General features: G+C 37.2%; 1 pseudogene; it reads left to right on the top strand.

Moving 5' to 3' along the window:
* The first annotated feature begins 10,296 nt into the window (after positions 1-10,296).
* Positions 10,297-20,732, top strand: LOC135706355 (uncharacterized; annotated as a pseudogene).
* Positions 20,733-20,977: the final 245 nt, after the last annotated feature.

Raw genomic sequence — 20,977 nt, 5'->3', positions numbered from 1 at the left:
TTACGAATTGCCAATTATTGCCTTGTACTGTCTGATTTACACCGGTTTCGTGCCAACGGTGAGCATGGCGACGACGACGACGACCAGGACTGCGATGTGTTGGTAGCAAAAAGCATCCTCTCATAACTGGAATTGCTACTCGGATAAAGCACACAACGGAGAAGGAGGCCAGCAGATCACCTCCGTTGGGATTAATTTACCGAGCCAAAATCCTCCTCCTCCTCACGCTCATCCTGTCTTCATGGTTCCCGGAACAAACACGATTCGACCATTTGAAAAAGTTTCCGATTTGAAATAAACTATTAATACCGACCATCCCACAACAGCAGAGACGCTGAGCTGCGGGAAAAACCTCATACGTTTTCATTATGGTGATGAGCTTCGCACACTGCTCGCTTGTGCTGCACAAAAGCATGCGTGAGGTGTGGCAGCGTCAGGTGAGTCGGCGGAGGTGTTTCACTTTTTCCCGTCCCTGTTCGTTTGTTGCAGACTGCCGGGGAGCATAGTCTTCTGACCGGAACGTGCTTCCGCTGTTTTCTGGTTAAAGAAAAAGGAGTCTGGAGGATTTTCCGGAATGGGAAAGGAACCGGGGGACCAGCATCGGAAGTATAAATAGAGAACAGAGAAGCCGATCCAAAAGTGGATACGAAAATAAAAAGCGATACTCGGTAGATAGCTAGGCGATTAGAGAAAGGGGAAAACCTAGTTTTGTGTGGTTTTGATTATTCAAAGCTCGAGCTGGTGGTCCAGTAGGGTTAAGATCTTATGTCCGTCATACCAAGCACAACCCACAATTTACCGTTATTTATCGAAGGGGTTATAACAAAAATGACTTCTATTTACCTTTCCATTGGATTTGATAAAGAGTCACAAATTGTTGAGATATTGTATTTGTTTCAAATTCAAAATAAATTACATTTCATTTTAACCTAGGTGATCCAGTTCCTACAGTAACTTACCAGCCTTAATTGTTATGATATATATCTAAGTGTTTTTACATTGTTCCTGCCTTGGCAATTCAGTATTTTAAACAGATTTTTTAAACCTGCATGTCAGTATAACAATTGATATCTTAAAACTAAAAACTAAAACTAAATCTTATCTAAGTTCAAAGAGAATTAATCGTTGCAATTGAGGATTGCAACGATTTTTGCCTGAAATTATTAATTATTTTGTTGGACATTTGTTCTAAAGTCTCAACATTCGAAATTCTATGTACTTCGGTAGTACTGTACCAGGGAGGCAACTTCAAAATAATCTTCAGAACTTTGTTCTGAATCCTTTGAAGTGCTTTTTTCCTGGTAGTGCAACAACTAGACCATATTGGCACAGCGTAAAGCATGGCCGGTCTAAAAACAAGTTTAAATATTAGAAGTTTATTCGTCAGGCAAAGTTTGAATTTCCTGTTTATAAGAGGATACAAACATTTTATATATTTGTTACATTTGGCTTGAATGCCCTCAATGTGATCTTTAAAAGTTAATTTTTGGTCGAGTATTAATCTAAGATATTTCACTTGGTTTTACCAGGAAATAAGAACTCCGTTCATAGTGACTATGTGACTACTACTAGGTTTCAAAAAGGAAGCTCTAGGCTTATGTGGAAATATTATAAGTTGAGTTTTGGAAGCGTTGGGAGAAATCTTCCATTTTTGTAAATAAGAAGAGAAAATATCTAAACTTTTCTGCAGCCTGCTGCAAATAACACGAAGACTTCTTCCTTTAGCGGAAATGCCTATGTCATCAGCGAACAAAGATTTGTGGCAACCTTGAGGCAAATCAGGGAGGTCCGAAGTGAAAATGTTATACAATATAGGCCCAAGAATGCTACCCTGAGGAACTCCTGCTCTAACAGGTAGTCGATTAGATTTGGAATTTTGATAATTTACCTGCAGAGTTCTGTCAGTTAAATATTTTGAACTAATTTCATAATGTAAAGTGGAAAATTAAACTTTTTCAATTTAGCAATCAAACCATCATGCCAAACACTGTCGAATGCTTTTTCTATGTCTAGAAGAGCAACTTCAGTTGAGTGGCCTTCAGATTTGTTTGAACGAATTAAATTGGTAACTCTTAAGAGTTGATGAGTAGTTGAATGCCCATGGCGAAATCCAAACTGGTCATCTGCAAAAATTGAGTTCGTATTGATGTAAAGCATCATTATGTTTAAAATTATCTTTTCAAAAAGTTTTCTTATTGAAGAAAGCAAACTTATTGGACGGTAGCTAGAAGCTTCAGCTGGATTTTTATCCGGCTTCAAAATTGGAACAACTTTTGCATTTTTCCATTTATCAGGAAAGTATGCCAAATGGAAACATCTGTTAAATAATTTTACCAAGAAAGACAAGGTACTCTCTGGGAGTTTTTTGATGAGGATATAGAATATTCCATCATCACCTGGAGCTTTCATATTTTGAAACTTTTTAGTTATAGACCTTACTTCGTCCAAATCAGTCCCCCAAGAATCATCAAAAATATTTTCCCGAGAGAAAATATTCAGATAATCCCGAGCAACCTGATTCTCAATAGCACTAGTAAGACCCAAACTGAAATTATGGGAACTCTCGAATTGCTTAGCAATTTTCTGAGGTTTTTCCAAATTTGTGAACACAATTTTACCACCTTCTTTAAGCGCTGGAATAGGCTTTTGAGGTTTTTTTCAAAATTTTTGTGAGTTTCCAAAAGGGTTTGGAACTCGGGTCTAATTTAGAAACATTATTTTCAAAAGTTTTGTTCCTCAGGCCAGAGAATCGTTTTTTAATTTGTTTTTGTAAATCCCGCCAGATAACTTTCATGGCAGGATCGCGTGTTCTCTGATATTGTCTCCTACGGACATTTTTAAGACGGATCAAGAGCTGAAGATCATCGTCTATTATAATTGAATCGAATTTAACCTCGCATTTTGGTACTGAGGCAGCTCTTGCTTCAACTATAGAAGTAGTCAGAGATTCAAGAGCATAATTAATTTCATCTTTGGTTTGCAAAGGAATGTTTGGATCGAAGTTATATTCCATAAATGTTCGATACTGCTCCCAATCAGCTCTATGGTAATTGAAAGTAGAGCTGTTGGGATTACAAATTATTTCTTGGGATATTTCAAAAGCTACTGGAAGGTGATCAGAACCAAAGTCAGCATGGGTAACCAATTGGCTACAAAGTTGACATGAATCAGTTAAGACCAAATCAATAGTGGAGGGATTTCTTGCAGAAGAAAAGCATGTTGGGCTGCTTGGATATTGAATAGTGTAATAACCTGCAGAACAATCATCAAACAGAATATTACCATTGGAATTGCTTTGAGCATTATTCCATGAGCGGTGTTTTGCATTAAAATCACCAATAATGAAGAATTTAGACCTATGACGGGTAAGTTTCTGGAGGTCACCCTTGAGAAAATTCTTTTGCTGGCCTACGCATTGGAATGGCAAATAGGCAGCTATAAACGTAAGTTGTCCAAATTTTGTTTCAACAGAAACTCCCAAAGTTTCAAAAACTTTGGTTTCAAATGAAGAAAGAATTTTATGCTTGATTCGTCTATGAATAATGATGGCAACGCCACCACAGGGTCCATCAAGACGATCATTTCTATAAATCAAGTAATTTGCGTCCTTCTTAACCTTATGGGCAGGTTTAAGGAACGTTTCAGTTATAACGGCAATGTGCACGTTATGAACTCTCAAAAAGTTAAATAGCTCGTCTTCATTATCTTTAAGAGATCGAGCATTCCAATTTACAATATTTAATGCTTTAAAATCCATTACTGAATTTTAAAGTCATGACAATATTATTTGCAAATTTTACTCCAGTTTGAATAGCATCAAACATGGAGTTAGATTTAAGCATATCAGAAATCATGTCAATTAATGAATTCTGTAAAAATTCCATTTTGGGGGCAGTAATGCTTCCTAAGTCAGAATTGTCAAAATTTCCGTTAGAACGTTGGTTAGTATTTTGATTTCTACCCGCTGCAATAGCAGCATAGGTAGCTCCATTAACTCGCTGAACATTGTTATCTGCGAGGGGAGTAGGTACAGATGAAACATTTGAAGCAGGGGTGATATTTGTACCTACGGGTACGAATGTAGAATTTGTTCCTCGCTGACCGTTGTTAACAGCAGAGGAATTTGTACCTGGTCGGAAACGTGGAGCGTTTCCTACCTGTCGGTTAGAACGAGATTGTAGGATCGCTTTGCGAGTCTTACATTCCCAAAAATGGATTTGTGATTTTCACCACAATTTGAACATTTAAATTTCTTAGGATCTTCCTTCACAGGACAGTCGTCCTTTGCGTAAGAGGAATCACCACAATTCATGCATTTAGCTGGCATGTAGCAATTTTTAGTTCCGTGACCCCATCCCTGGCACTTACGGCACTGAGTGAGGTTTTGGAAATTTCCTCCAGTCTTCCTGAAGTGTTCCCACTTCACTCGGACATGGAGCATAAAGCTAGCTTTTTCTAAGGCCTTAAGGTTGTTTAGTTCACTAGACTTGAAGTGAACTAAATAAAAATCATTAGAAATCCCGTTGCGCGAATCGCCAGGACGGGATTTCATTTTCATTTTGATTACTTGGAGTGGCACAACTCCAAGTAATTTTGCCAGTTCATCTTTGATCTGCTCCAGGAAATCACCACTGACAACCTTGAACACACGTTCAGTTTTGGTGTCGTAAGTAAAAAATTTGTGCTTCTTCTCAGTAAGATACTTGAGAAGACATTTAAATCCGTCCAATGTTTCAGCCAATACACGGCATTCACCCCGACGTCCAATTTGTAGTGAAAACTTAACTTTCACGAAATTCAAAAGTTTCATGCGAAGAGTATGGAAATCGGAAGTGGTTATCACAATAGGGGGAATCTTTTTCTTCTTGGCATTAAGCCGGGAAAGTTTACTAGAATTTTTCTTGGATGATGGATCATTCTCATCATCCGTGAGCAAATCAAATTGATTACTCAAATTAATTTCATTAGAAGGGGGGTCAATAGTTTGCCCCTTTCTTTTGCGTTTAGGCGCCATGGCGGCAGTAAATTTTTATCCAAATCGACTTCCAAGTAGATTACTATAAGAATCTGAAGGATCGAAGAGGCACTTTCCAAATCGATATCCAAATAGGATTACCTCGGGTAGGGTCCAAACAAGGATCGAAGAGGAATAACAGTTGAACAAGGTAGAAACATTTTTACAGGTTGAGCACTAAAAAGTGCTGTTTAAATTTGTTGTAGCTTTAGGTAGTAGTAACACTTCCTTCAGCAAAAAGCAAATAGATCCGCACGGCAAGAGAGCACGATGCAGACTGATGAGATATTGCTTAAAATCTAACACTGCTTCTTGATTCCAAATTCCGTCGTACGTGTTCCAATTATGTCCAAACATATTGGAACGTTATTGGATTCACTTCGGCATACGGATGAAGGTAGACAAGAAATTCAAAGGAGCGCTTCCTATGTTTTTTTTTTCAAAGAATGGATGTAAATTTTCATATTATGCGTTCTTATACCGTACTTTAAGGTGATACTCTAAGCAAGCCTTAGCGTAAACCTTCAAAGGCACAAATGTCAGCTTCCACAAAACATACAAATTTGAAATTGCTTCTCTCTGTTTGTAGTAGCACAGCAAACAAGGAGTAGACATTTCAAAGTTGTATGTTTTGTGGAAGCTGACATTTGTGCCTTTAAAGTTTCACGCTAAGGCTTCCTTAGAGTATCACCTTAAACAACGTAACGTTTGGTAAAACATTGACATTAATCAAAAAAGTTGTTTCACAAAATGATAATTTAAAAACTTGTTTGAATAAACGCGTCTTGAATTAAAATTCCTGGTTTTTCCCCCCAAAGTCCAGTTTTTAAAAGTTCGGCAAAAATTTTCAGAAGTCGGTAAACATTTCTAAGTGTGTAGACTTTTATTGTAGCTTGTATCAAACGCATGATTGATTCGTTCACATCGAAACCATTAGATATGTTTCATATTTCTGATCGATATGACGGAAATGGGCGCTGATGTCAAAGTAGTGCTCTACCCTATCATTTCCACGACGATAACGGAAATTATGAGGGTTGGCTGCAGCAGCGGCGTGAAAATTGGGTTAGAGTAAAACCCTTCGGGGATTCAAACCCACCTCGCAGTCTGAAGGAATGAGGATTTTTGGTTGGAGTAGTTATAAGATTGTTTTTTACCCGATTCCAACCAAACATTATTGGATTCCTGCTAATTAACAAAGGGTCATAGTGTTGATTGGGTTTGAATTTGAAACCCATCAGAAAACGGAAACTGAACACGAAAATCGTTCCATAATCCAATTACAACCAAATCTATCGTTGAGTGATGGCTCTTTTTCTCCCCCATCAGCTCTCAACAGTAAGTAGATTGCATCAATTAATCATCACGATGTCACCTGTGTGCATCTGGAGCTTGCTGAGAGCATCTAGCCATCACCGTCATCAGCGCCATCAAGATGAAACCGAAACGGGCTACTACTGCAGCAGTAGAGGAGGTAATCAAATAACCGGAACCTTGCTCCTTTTTGCACCATCACTATCACAGATGAAGAAGAAAAATGAAAATGTGCGCAAGGAAACGAACGACGAATGAGTGATGGTGATGATATCTTGTTACCAGCGGCCACCATCATGTGCACTGGCAAGTGTTGTCAACGATGCCGTGCAAATTTCCTCCTCTTCTATGATAAATGCCAGATATATGTATGTATGGAGAGATCGTTTTCAGTTTGCTCATCGGAAATAGCCGTTATACATACATGTGACAAACAGAACAAATGTCATTTCCCGGTCTGTATGGTAATCATGATGTAAATTTCAGGGCATGGCATGGGTTAATTATTAGGAAGATTGGAAATTTGGTTAAGAATCAAATGTTCCTTCAGAAAATGTATTTCTGGAGCATCATGTCAATGACGGCAGATTAAAAAGGAAAGGGGAAAATTAAGCTTTGATAACAGTTCTTCTTAGTCAATCCGATGCGATACTATATCGTTCACAAGCAAAACCATTGCAAATTCACGACGCGCTTTCAATGTTTGAATGTTGATGAGCATGCAGCATGCTGCATAAGATGGAAGCGGAAATCTTGTCCAACCTAACCTACGAAGAGCAAATAATAAGAATTGCTTTTGCAGTGATTCTAATCGTTCCTCATGCGTGAATGAAAAAGGTGACCAAACTACGCTGCAACATTCAAGTATTGATTTTACATATGAAATGTACAGTGATTTTATTGTATACGGGTCATGAAAGTTGTAACTGAATCGTTTGATTTAGCCAAACATGTTATTTGCTTTGTTGATAATTGTATTATAATGCATCAACTCAATCAAAACTCGTTCACACTTTTCTACTGCCTGGTTTCCTAATACAATTGAATTTTCTGGTTTGTTTCTTTTTCTACTAATAGCTATTGATTTACATTTCTGAACGTTTAGTTGCAGGAGGATTTTGTTACACCAAACATAGAATAAGCTTATTTCATTCTGGAATGTCTGTATATCTTCTTTGTTTCTTATTTCTAGAAAGTGCTTCATTTCATCCGCATAGATTAAAAATTTTATGTTTTTAAGAATAAAGGAGATGTCGTTTACAATTAAAATAAACAAAAGATGGCCAAGATGCGAGCCTTGGGGGACTCCAGAAGTAACAGTAATAGAGTTTGATTTTTACACTTTTGAATCTGGGATGAATTCTGGGAGGAATTCAAATTAATCACGATCACGATCATCTTCTGAAAAAGAAGTGTAAATTTCATGGAAGGAAGTAGCAAATAGATTGCAGATATCTACTGCGTTGTCACCAACCGTTTCATAAAATGCATTTTTGATGGAAAATTGTCTCATTTTAATTTAGTTTTAACGTAATTGAAAAATTTTTATGGACAAGATTTTATCTCGAGTTTGGTTCTTGAATTGTACTTCTGAAATGCAATATCAATTGTCATATTTAATTCATCGTAAATACGCAAATAGTTTGCCAAATTATCTTTATCATCGGTGCCTTGCTTTTTATAAGCCTTATGTGCATTTTGTTTTCGATTTTTTAAGTTTATAAGTTGTCTGTTAAACCCAGAGATGCCAGATTTAAAAACATGTCTGTGAATTTACAAACTTTTATTTTTTTCACAGACAGTTTTTTCGTTACGACATTTACAGACTTTTTAGTTTTTTTTTTCACAGATATTTACAGACTTTTGTAATCAAGAGAAATTTTTTAAATTTATTTGGTTACACTGTTTTACATTTTTAATCAAATTAAACGTGCGATGCATTTTGCAACACGCATTAGATGCAGTTTTAGTGCTGAACGAAGCAGCCATTTTCGCCGTTTTGAACCTGAGTCAGAGTCGTAAAATTGTGGAAAAAATCTAGAAAAATCAAAGGGAACCCGAGATAAAACTCCATCACGAGCTTTTTCAAAGGATCAGGTAAGCTATAAGTTAAGAGAAATCAATATAAATGCTTCCCGGGAGTACCCGGTACATCTGAGAGAAGCCATTATGGTCATTGGGTCTGAATAAGTCCACCATTGTACTGTGATTGGATGTCGCATGATGAGTTTTTTATGTATCAATCTTTTGAAAATTACTCAGTTGAATCTGGAATTTTCATTTTTATTCATATCTTCGGAACCATAATTCCAATCGGAAAAAAAATCAAGAGAAATCTATGGGGATCTGAAACACATCTTCTGGAACTTGTTCCACTCAAATTGGTCCCTGAATCTCTGCGAAAATTGAGTGAGTTACACTCATGCGAACTTACATACATGCATACATATATACACACATACAGATACATATTCCGATCCCATTGAGATGACTCTATTGGTATATGCCATTCGTCTCTCCGGGTCTTGGAACGAAATTGTGTTTTTCAAGTGATATCATAGCCTTTCGGTACACCTTGGTGTACGAGAAAGGCAAGAAGGTGGATATCAGCAAATTGTGTTACATTTAGCCAAGTTTTTCTCCCCCAGGTGTGTAATTATTTTGGAAAATGTAACGAATATGTTGCTTGATATATATTATTTTAAAACTCTATTTGTTAAATCGTTACAATAGTGTTTAGCGCCAATTCATCGTGCTTGGTACAGTACTCTCCATTTCCCGATGATCTTTATTTCTATATTCCTTCCTATTTGAATCGGTTCAGCAACTCTGATCCTGATTCATCAACACATTTTGAGCAAGAAGTGCTTAGAATCGTATTAATAAGCTTATAAATTGCTCTTTTGATTGTCAATTTCTCCATATTTAGGTGGAAGAAAGTTGAAATTCTCACTAAGATGCGCTCGTTCCCCCGCTGCTGGCGTGCAAAAGGACTAGTACTAAGTAACTAAAGGATGTCCACACTACATGGCATATAAGATCGCCTCAAATTTAAGTTTAAATTACTCAAACTCTAGAAAACGTAGTTTGCTTATATATATATATATATATATATATATATATATATATATATATACAGCAATTCCATAGAAAAAAGTTATAGTGGGTCTCAGAATTTCATGAAAATTGGTATAGTTCTTCCTTATCAAAAAATATTAGACTCGTATTTTTTTATTGCGCCATTAGGGTGACCATTTCCGTGTTAGGGTGGTCCAAAAAATAATTTTTTTTCAAAAATGTCTTTTTTCAAAAATTTATAACTTCTGAACCTCTTGACCGATTTTTACGATTGACCCTTCAAATGAAAGATGTTTTAATGTAGTTTTAAGAAAAATTATGAAACACTCAGAGATATTTGATTTTGTAGGAAAAAAATATGTTACAAATGCTTTTTCTTGATTTTCACTGCGAGGGTCTTCAACAACTTCTTATTTTAGTATTTTTAATTGAAAGATCATTTAATTTTACATAACATATCAAAAAATTAGCGATGTCGGAGAAGCAGTTTTGGAGATACAATTTTTTTAAAATAAAAAATTATTGTTCCGCAATATATGCACCACACGTGCATGGAAACGATGAAGACGCAAGGTAGTTCACAATGCGTCTCCATCGAGTCACAGCAGCTGTGACTAATGAAATCTATGAGTAACTTACAAGCTGGGTGCAACATTCAGTTCAACCTGCGGGCCGTCCATAAACCACGTAGACCAAGTTTTAAACATTGAAGATCCTACCTTTCCCTTCGTATACTCAAATTTTAAAGCGTTTCGTCTCAATACTCCTCCCATAGGGCCTTTTCCATGACAAGTTGCGAAAAAATGCCACACGGCAGCAATGCCAAAATTTTTTGCATGTTGCATCAGTACCCAAGAGTCCAAGCTGTACCTCATAGGTATATCACTCGTTCGTAGGCAATGACTTTTACATAAGCTCCAGCCCAATAGGCTTCGCGGTGTTAGTGACATTTGGAAATATTTAGTGGTGTTTGTATTTGTTCGCAATATTCATCTATTTACCTGAAACAGCTGTTTGAAGTGACGTCATTGCTTACGAACAGGTGATATACCTATGAGTTACAGCTTAGACTCGTAGGTATATCACTCACTCGTAGGTACGATATAATGCTTCACATAAAACAACGAATGTTATGAAAGAAATGATCAGTTAGAAATCAAAGTTTCCTACTAGAACAGTTGAATTGAAGAATATCTAAAAATGAAACGTAAGTGTTCAATGTGTGATGTTTGGATGTTGAGTTCATGTGCCAGAAAAATCACCAATAAATTGTACGATTATGCAGTGGAAAAAAAGATTAAAATAGATGAGAGTAGCTCCTTCATTTGTCAACGATGCTACCACAAACTATATGAACCCAATGATGCCGTGACCGAAGAAGCCGTTGCAGGACCATCCAGAATCGCTGCTGCAGGTACGTTATTTGAAAATTCATGTGATTCTTCTTCAAATTTCAATTCTTTTCTTCTAACTACTAACTTAAACTCTTCTTTTTTGCAATCATTTTTCAGAGTCCATCGAAGCAACCAGCATTGAATCAATTTCCGTTGCGGGACCGTCCAGAATGGTTCCTTTTCCCTGCCAAGGTAAATAATAAAAAAATAAATCGTTTGTATGCTTTTTTTTCTAATAATCAATCATTTTTTATATTTATTTTCAGAATCAGTGGAAACAACCAGTTCTGAATCGATCGTTACCACCTACAACGCACCTTTGTCGGACGAAAATGAATTCCTTATACAACTTAAGGATAAATATAAAGAAACAAGAGACAGCAATGAGAGATACAGGATTTTAACCACACTTCCCAAAAGTTGGTCTACATATAAAATTATGAAGGAGTTCAATGTTTCCCAACATATGGCCAACCAAGCAAAAGCACTGCAGCAAGAGAAAGGAATAATGTCGGTGCCTGTAAAGAGGTTAAGCAGAGCTTCATTAGGAGAACCAACGATAATGCTTGTTCGTGATTTTTACAATAGTGACGATATAAGTCGTGTTTGTCCGGGGAAAAGAGATTATTTAATATCTAAAAATGATGAAGGCGAAATCTACGTACAAAGAAGATTAGTCTTGTGTAACTTGCAGGAGGCGTACTCCATCTTTAAAAATACATATCCTGATATTAAAATAGGATTTTCCATGTTCGCCAGTAACCGCCAGTAACACTGCATTTTTGGCAGGGACAAGTGGCACGCATACCGTATGCGTTTGTATATATCATCAGAACGTTAAACTTATTTTTAAAACACTACAAAGCAGACAATCACTCCCAGATGGTGTTGATTCCTATCACGATTTGTTTAAAAAAATAATTTGTCAAAATCCAAGTGAACAATGCTGGCTGCAGTGTTGCAAAAATTGTTCAGGAACGCAAATTTTGGCCACAGAACTAATGACTATTCTTAATAACGGACATGTTGAGTCAATACAATTCAAACAATGGCGTCAAGTAGAGAGATGCATTATGGACTTAGTTGAAATGGACACACAGGAATTTATTGATACTTTTTTAGAAAAATTATTCAATTTATTGCCGCATAACTTTATAGCTGAGCAACAGGCAAATTACATGAAACACGTCAAAAGCAATTTGAAAGCTACAGAATGCATCATAATCTGTGATTTTTCGGAGAATTATTCTTTCGTTGTGCAGGATGCAGTTCAAGGCTTTCATTGGGCGAACGCCCAATGTACTATTCACCCTTGTGCTATTTATTTTAAAGACGAAGAATCTAACGATTTGAAATTTACTAGTGTTATTGCAATTGCTGATTTCACTAAACATAATCATGTCGCAGTTCGTTTATTTCTTACGCATTGTCTAGCGTTCATAAAATGTAAATTGCCAAGCTTACAACAGATTTACTTTTTCTCAGATGGATCAGGAAGCCAATATAAAAATAAGATGACCGCTTTTAATTTATGCAACATGCAAAAAGATTTTGGCATTGCTGCCGAGTGGAATTTTTTTCGCAACTTGTCATGGAAAGGGCCCTTGTGATGCTTTGGGAGGAGTATTAAAACGAAACGCTGCGAAAGCGAGTTTGCAAGGCCACCATATAACAACGGCCCAAGAACTTTACTCATGGGCTATTTCTAAGCCAGATTCAAAAATACACTATCAGTTTTTTTCGGAATCCGATTACAATAAAATGGAAAGAAAATTGAAAACCGTTATATACATGTGAACCAAATTTCGGGGACACAGTCATTCCATAGTTTTAAGCCTCAAAACGAAAAGTATATTATTGTCAAACGGTATTCATTTTCAATGGAAGAATAATGTGTGAAATTGTAATTAAAGAAAATAAATGCTTCATGTTTTACTTATTTTTCTTCGACCTCGTCATTATTTGTAGCATTTAAGTACTTCTCCAGAATGTTGATACCAAAATTAATAATGTCAAACTGGGCCTGTTTTAAAGCCACGAAGACTTCAATGGGGGAGGGGAGTCCAGCCACAGTATACGTTCGGTAAAAATATTTTAAAATTTTAGTAAAGTATACGCGGGGGGAGGTAGGATCTTCAATGTTTAAAAATTGGTCTACGTGGTTTACGGACAGCCTCCAGGCTGAACTGAATGTTGCACCCAGCTTGTAAGTTACTCATAGATTTCATTAGTCACAGCTGCTGTGACTCGATGGAGACGCATTGTGAACTACCTTGCGTCTTCATCGTTTCCATGCACGTGTGGTGCATATATTGCGGAACAATAATTTTTTATTTTAAAAAAATTGTATCTCCAAAACTGCTTCTCCGACATCGCTAATTTTTTGATATGTTATGTAAAATTAAATGATCTTTCAATTAAAAATACTAAAATAAGAAGTTGTTGAAGACCCTCGCAGTGAAAATCAAGAAAAAGCATTTGTAACATATTTTTTTCCTACAAAATCAAATATCTCTGAGTGTTTCATAATTTTTCTTAAAACTACATTAAAACATCTTTCATTTGAAGGGTCAATCGTAAAAATCAGTCAAGAGGTTCAGAAGTTATAAATTTTTGAAAAAAGACATTTTTGAAAAAAATTATTTTTTGGGCCACCCTAACACGGAAATGGTCACTCTAATGGCGCAATAAAAAAATACGAGTCTGATATTTTTTGATAAGGAAGAACTATACCAATTTTCATGAAATTCTGAGACCCACTATAACTTTTTTCTATGGAATTGCTGTATATATATATATATATATATATATATATATATATATATATATATATATATATGTATTTTCGAATATGACAAAAATCGACGAAAAACTACTCTTTCTAGAAGTATACACTCAATGGATAAATCCAATGGATAATATTCATTAGTATTTGACATAACTTTCATGTGATATCATAATTGGGAATCGCACCACAAAATCACATGAACCTTATGTGTCAATGGAAATTTAAGTGATTTATCATATTGAACTCAGATAATCACATGAATGTTATGTGAAATTCAGATAGATATCATTGGTTTTGTTTATGGAAAAATATTATGTGAATTTCCAATGGAACCTACTTGAAAACTTTTTCCGTGTAGTAATTTCTTATGTACATCAAGATGTTGCTCATAATAGAAAAAAAAAATCCTGTGAATGCTCGGAAAGTTTTACTCAGTCTATGAGTTAAATACGTTTTCAAAAATATGGGTGAATCAGTCTTCACTTGGAGTTGACCTCATCATTCAATTCGTTAAACGCAGGTCTTTTTTGCTCGAACATGACTTTTACTGACACTTCAAACTTCGCATCTATTTCATGACCGGGCTACTCATTTTAAGCAGCCCAATTACAGTCATTTATGAAATTCACAGACATTTTTCGCGGACTTCTGAAAAAAGAACCTGGCATCTCTGGTTATACCAATACCAATGCCATTGAGGGCATCCAAGCCAAATGTAACAAATATGATAAATGTTTGCATCCTATTATAATCAGAAAATGCTAACCTTGCCTGAGGAATCAATTCTAATATTTAAACAAGTTATTAGACCGGCCATACTTTACGCTGTGCCAATTTGGCCTAGTTATTGCACTACCAGAAAAAAGAGCACTTCAGAAGATTCAGAAAATAGTTCTGAGGAAGATTTTGAAGTTTTCTTCTTAGTACAGTACTGCCGAGGTATATATTTAGTTTTTGTTATAAGATGTTATACTGATATTACGGTATAGAAAACCCTTTTTAAAATTACTGAATTTTCGAGCAGGAACAATGTAAAACATTTATGATATATATCATCATAACAGTTAAGGCTGGTCAGTTACTGTAGTCGCTGAAGCACCTTGGTTGAATTGAAATGTAACTTATTTTAAATTTGGAACAAATGAAGTGTTGAAAATCAGCTCAAGGTCAAAAGTATAGTGATTGTATCAAAAGTATAAAATTTATGTTCTATACCGTGCGGGACCAAAATCCATACACCTAAGCACAAGAGAATCATTAACGGTCAATATAAAATAATGCTGTCGCATTATGCTCTGTATCACATCTTTTTCCTATACATTTATTTTTACTTCCCATTATTTATTTAATTAAATCTTCAACATAATGCTGTACAGATATTTTCTAGGCTAGGTGTCGAATTCTATGTCTGTAAGTAGACTTACTATTGTTGAAATCATATACATCAAACGTTTCATTAAACATACGACAGCACAAAGTCCACGGTTCGTTGAATCCATAGTTGGTCCGATGGGTAGGTTGCCACAGAAGCGTGTAACTACGTAGAACTCTTTGAGGAGCATTGATGAAGATTTGGCTCACAAGAGAGTTGCAATCCACGTCACCGTTAAGCAATCCAAACACGAAGAGTCGCTGAAGTAGCTTCCTCCTTTCTGCCAACGTGTCCAGGTCAATCTGCCTGCACCGTTCTTCGTAAGGCGGCAAATTTACCGCATCGTTCCAGGGCAGAACACGTTAAAGCGTATCTTACGAAGTTTCGCTGAATGGCTTCGATTCTGTTAGCTTGAATAGCGTGAAAGGGTGCCCACACAACAACATCATACTCTAGAAGACTGCAGACGAGAGCACATTATAGTGATTTCAGCGCGTAGATGTCCTGGAATGCGTTTGTGTTTCGTTTCAAGAAACCTAATGTGGCGAATGCTTTAGCAGTTATCATGGAGATGTGCTCATTGAATCTGACTTTAGAGTCGATGATAACACCCAAATCCTTAACTGAAGAAACGAAGAGCAAACTACTGAGTCCTCATTTTGTCCACTGCATGCCCATGTGGAACCCTATCGAACGCCTTGCTGAAGTCCACGTTGATCGCATCAACTTGTCGTCGTTTTTCAAAGGAGTTGATCAGCGAGTTGACAAACACCATTCAGTTGGTTGTTGTAGAGCGTTTCCTCATGAAGCCGTGCTGATGTTCGGTAATTATTGGCCTAACCGCTTGATAAACGACCTCATATACGATCTTCTCCAGAGCTTTTGGGAGGCAGCTTAGAATCGACATTCCACGATAATTTCCAACGTTGTGGATGTTTCCAGCTTTGTGAATAGGTGTGATGGACGCAACCTTCCACATTGTGGTGAAAACACTACTAACTAGCGAACGATTGAAGATAATCGACACAGGAGAAGCGAGAGATGCAGAAAATTTCTTAATGAACGATGGCGGCAAACAGTCTGGACCAGGGCCTTTAGAAGGATCTACAGATGAAAGAACTTTCATCACCTCTTCAACAGATACATCCAACTGCGGCAAATGCAAGTTATAATGAGCTATGCTACTCATCCAGTCACGACGATCATCCGGAGAATGAGCGGGAGGGGTAGTCGAAAAAACATCCTTGAAGAATTTTGCGAAGAGATCAGAAGCTTCTTCCGCGGAGTCAGCACGAGCTTCTTTATAGGACACATCGAGTGGTATACCGCCGTTCCACCTAAGTTTCTTCACGTAGCACAGTGGTTGAAATCGGCATTTTCGTGCGCTTAATTATTAGCTCCTTTATCATGAAATTAAGAGGTATGGTGCCTTCAGAGAAGTGTTTCAATATGTTACTGCGCTTCTTTTGATGTTTTTAGTTAAAAGATTAATCCCCCTAAAAGTGAGATCGAAAATTTATTTTTTCAACTATTCAAGATACAGTGTTGGAGTCTTGGACAAAGTTGTAGAAAATTTCTTTTCAAAGAACTATGCTCAAGACGCTTAATTAATATCTTTTTTTACTTTTCAAGATATGTGAAGTTTATTGACGACGGTCCCTCAAAAATGGTTTTCTCATCATAACTTTTTGATCTACATTTTTACGGCTTTGTCATGTTCTAGTAAGTTGTAGATAATAATAAAATACACAATATTGTAGAACACCGCATTGCAGTATCTTCTGTAGAAAAAAAGTTATTGAAGTTTTTGTAGATTTTTAGACCATAGTTTATGAACTTGTAACTTAGCAGGGGGCAAAATGGGGCAATATACCCATGGTGCATCTGAAACTTTAATAAATTCACTTCAAAATGATAGCAAACATCTGTGAATGTAAGCGATTGTTGGAAAACTATGATTTAAACAAAATAGTGATAGCCGTGCCTAAATGTGCATGCTATTGCATCAGAATTGCCGCACCTAGTGTTAGAGATATCTTGTATACATTAAAGGGTGATACGGTCAAAATTTGGTCAATATCAACTTGACGTATTTCTTTCAATTTTGCATTTAAAAAACCTGAACACCCCTCATTTTGAAGGTGTGTGTGTGTAGAATGTTGTTTCTATTTTGATTTTGGAATTCACTCTTCAGTTGTCAAAATGCCGTCCAAGCAAGAAGAGCAGCGTATCAAAATTTTGCTCGCGCATCGCGAAAATCCGAGCTACTCGCACGCAAAGTTGGCAAAATCGCCAAAAGTTGCCAAATCAACAGTTACAAATGTAATTAAAGTGTTTGGGGAACGTTTGTCGACAGCCAGGAAGTCTGGATCGGGGGGAAATCGAAAACCGGAAGCCGCTGAGACGACAAAGAGAGTTGCCGGTAGTTTCAAGCGAAACCCTAACCTCTCTCTCCGAGATGCCGCAAATAAGCTGGGTGTATCGTCTACAACCGTGCATCGAGCCAAAAAACGAGCCGGACTATCGACTTACAAGAAGGTAGTGACTCCAAATCGCGATGATAAACAAAATACGACGGCCAAAGCGCGATCCCGGAGGCTGTACACGACGATGCTGACGAAGTTTGACTGCGTGGTAATGGATGACGAAACCTACGTCAAAGCCGACTACAAGCAGCTTCCGGGACAGGAGTTTTATACGGCAAAAGGAAGGGGAAAGGTAGCAGATGTTTTCAAGCACATGAAACTGTCAAAGTTCGCAAAGAAATATCTGGTTTGGCAAGCCATCTGTACCTGTGGCTTGAAAAGCAGCATTTTCATAGCTTCCGGGACTGTCAACCAAGAAATTTACGTGAAAGAGTGTTTGAATAAACGTCTGCTGCCTTTCCTGAAGAAACACGGTTGTTCCGTACTGTTTTGGCCGGATTTGGCATCTTGCCATTACGGTAAAAAGGCCATGGAGTGGTACGCCACCAACAACGTGCAGGTGGTTCCCAAGGACAAGAACCCTCCCAACACGCCAGAGCTCCGCCCAATTGAGAAATACTGGGCTATTGTCAAGCGGAACCTAAAGAAGACCAAAAAAACTGCTAAGGGCGAGCAGCAGTTCAAGGCAAACTGGCTTTCTGCGGCGAAGAAGGTGGACAAGGTGGCTGTACAAAATCTGATGGCAGGGGTCAAGCGTAAGGCCCGGCAATTCGGATTTGGAAAAGCGGAAGCCTAACTGAATATTTTTCCTGAATTTTATACTAATTGAACTTGAAAAAGAAATTTAATTTGATTTTTTAAATAAACGATTTCACCGATTTACACGCGTTTTCCCTTGACCAAATTTTGACCGTATCACCCTTTATAATGCTACTGTTGAAATCAAGTAAGCCATGACCCAAGACTTCAATCATTTTTTCTGAGTCCCTTAGCAACCATCAACAAGTGAAGTAAAATAACATTGTTAAATCTTAATTATTTGTTGGACATTGAGTGGTTTGAAAGCTCTATTGTGTACACGAATCACGGTAGCAGTGCCCAGTTTTCAACTGTATAAATGGCCTCCATCGGTATGTAAAATATCTCAATTTGAAATTTGACTGTCTATGTTTTGGAATTTATGCCAAGAACTATTTTTTAAATCATTCTTATATTCCAGTTGAAATCGATAAACATCATCTATTTTCAACATGGAGAGCAGCAGGAAGGAGTTCGGCGATAAAAAATCGCAGCGTATTCAAAGAGGTCCTGAAAGCCTATTCGATTGATTCAGACATTATGCCGGAAGTTGCTGTGGAGGTTGAAAAGTATACCAAAACTATTTGTGATATTTTTCAAAGGCTTTGGATAAAACATAATCGCACAGCTGACAGGGTGCTGCTCCACCATTTTGAGAATTTCAAAATACCTTTCAAACTTCCAGCAAACATCCTCAATATGCTTCCTTCGTCATCATCGCGCGTCCCGGCTGGGCGTAAGCCAATACCATTCGAAATGTGTAGTGACTCGACTAAAAGAAAAAAACAGCATCCATTCGTGAGAACCATCAAGCAGAAGAGCTTGTATTTGCAACGCAGATGAAGCTACGCGCGTCAGGTCAGAAACATGCTGCTGATATTCTTAAAGAGGCTGCGCAGACTACCCCGTCGCGGGCAAGCAAAATTGCTAAATCGTGGAAAAGATCATCGAACAATCCATTGTTCGAGTATAACGATGCTGAAACTTTGGCATTATTTGTTGATGCAAAGTTGTCCAAATAGCAGTACGTTAGAATTCAGACCGAGGCCAAACAACGAAATGCGAATATATATCCACCGTACCACCACATTCTAGAAGCGAAAAAAAGCTGTTATCCAGATGAAAACTATATACACGGTATGAAAAAATCTTGTAAATATTTCTGTAACTTGCAAGCATCTTTTAATGTTTAAAAGTTAGATATATTTAAATGTTTAAAAGTTAGTTATTTAATATATTTAATATATATAAATGTATAAAAGTTAGTTATATTTATACTAAATATAGTTTAAAATTAAGTCTTTTTTCTGTGTTATAGTCAGCGACACATGTGTGGAAGTAAAACTACAACAGCTTCTTGACCACACGTCGGAGCGAATCGTCGATGCAAACGAAGAAACTTTGGATAACTTCACAGATGAGGAGCTTTTAAACATCAATTTGACGATCAAGTGGGGAATGGACGGAAGTACCGGAAATGCTGAGTATAATCAAAAATTCGAGGATGATGACGGTTCAAAAAGCGATACAAGCATGTTCATTACATCACTAGTTCCCATAGTTGCCGAAACGAATGGGAAGACATACTTTCGTAATCCTCGGGCATCATCAACTCGGCTGTGCCGGCCAATAAGGATACAGATAATGGCCGAAACTGCTGAGCTTGCCATTCGGGAGAAAGAATATATTGAAGAGCAAATTGAGAAACTGTTGCCAATGGAGTTTACGAAATATGGACGAGACATACGGGTTCGGTACAGTATGTTGTTAACTATGGTGGACGGGAAGATTTGTTCTGCACTCACTGGGACAAAATCGTCCCAAAGATGTTTTGTCTGCCTAGCAAAGCCTACAGAAATGAATGATATAGACAAAGTTCGACAGCGTAAAGTGAATGAGACTGCATTTCAGTATGGACTATGTCCTCTGCACGCATGTATTAGATTTTTCGAGTATTTTATGCATGTTGCATATCGACTTGAAACGAAGAAATGGCAGTCCCACGGAGAAGATAAACAGAAAATGCTTGAACAGAAAAAGAAAATCCAACAGCGTTTGAAGGTAGAATTTTGTATGAATGTGGATCAACCACGATCTGGTGGATCTGGAACATCGAATAATGGAAATTTAGCTCGAAAATTTTTTGCGAACGCTGTACAAGTAGCAGACATCACTAAACTAAATCTCACAGCAATCCAGCGATGTGGTTCAATTCTCCAATCTATAGGATCAGGTTGCGAAATCGATTCAATATCATTTGACAACTATTGTGTTGAGACAGCACGCTTGTTGGTGAAATTATATCCCTGGTACTATCTACCAGCAAGTGTCCATAAGGTTCTTATACATGGGTCTTCCATAATTGACCATTTTATGGTACCAATCGGACAACTCTCAGAAGAAGCGCAAGAGGCAAGAAATAAAGATTGGAAAAGGTAGGTAAATACAAGCTTCATAATGTAATTATTTTATTGAAATATTTTAACCCATCCAACAGATACCGAGAATTCAACACCCGAAAGCATTCAAGACAAGCTACGAATCGTGACCTTCTGAACATGCTACTAGTGTCTTCAGATCCATTGATCACAAGTATTCGAGGATGGCCGAAGAAAATCGAAAAATCACTATCGGATGACGCGAAAAGCCTTTTGAAAAGTTTTTCTTACGATAGTGAGAATGACAACGAGAACAACAACGAAACCAAAAGCGAGGACGACAGCGATTCATGAAATAGACATGTTGAAAAACTTTTATTATCAGTTTACTTTAATTAAATTAAATTGAACCCAA

The sequence above is a fragment of the Ochlerotatus camptorhynchus genome, unplaced genomic scaffold (genome assembly GCF_037179485.1).
Source record: "Ochlerotatus camptorhynchus isolate MF236.1 unplaced genomic scaffold, CSIRO-AGI_Acam_v1.1 ptg000277l, whole genome shotgun sequence".
NCBI classification, from domain to species: Eukaryota; Metazoa; Arthropoda; class Insecta; order Diptera; family Culicidae; genus Ochlerotatus; species Ochlerotatus camptorhynchus.
This window is presented reverse-complemented; position numbering and strand designations above follow the sequence as displayed.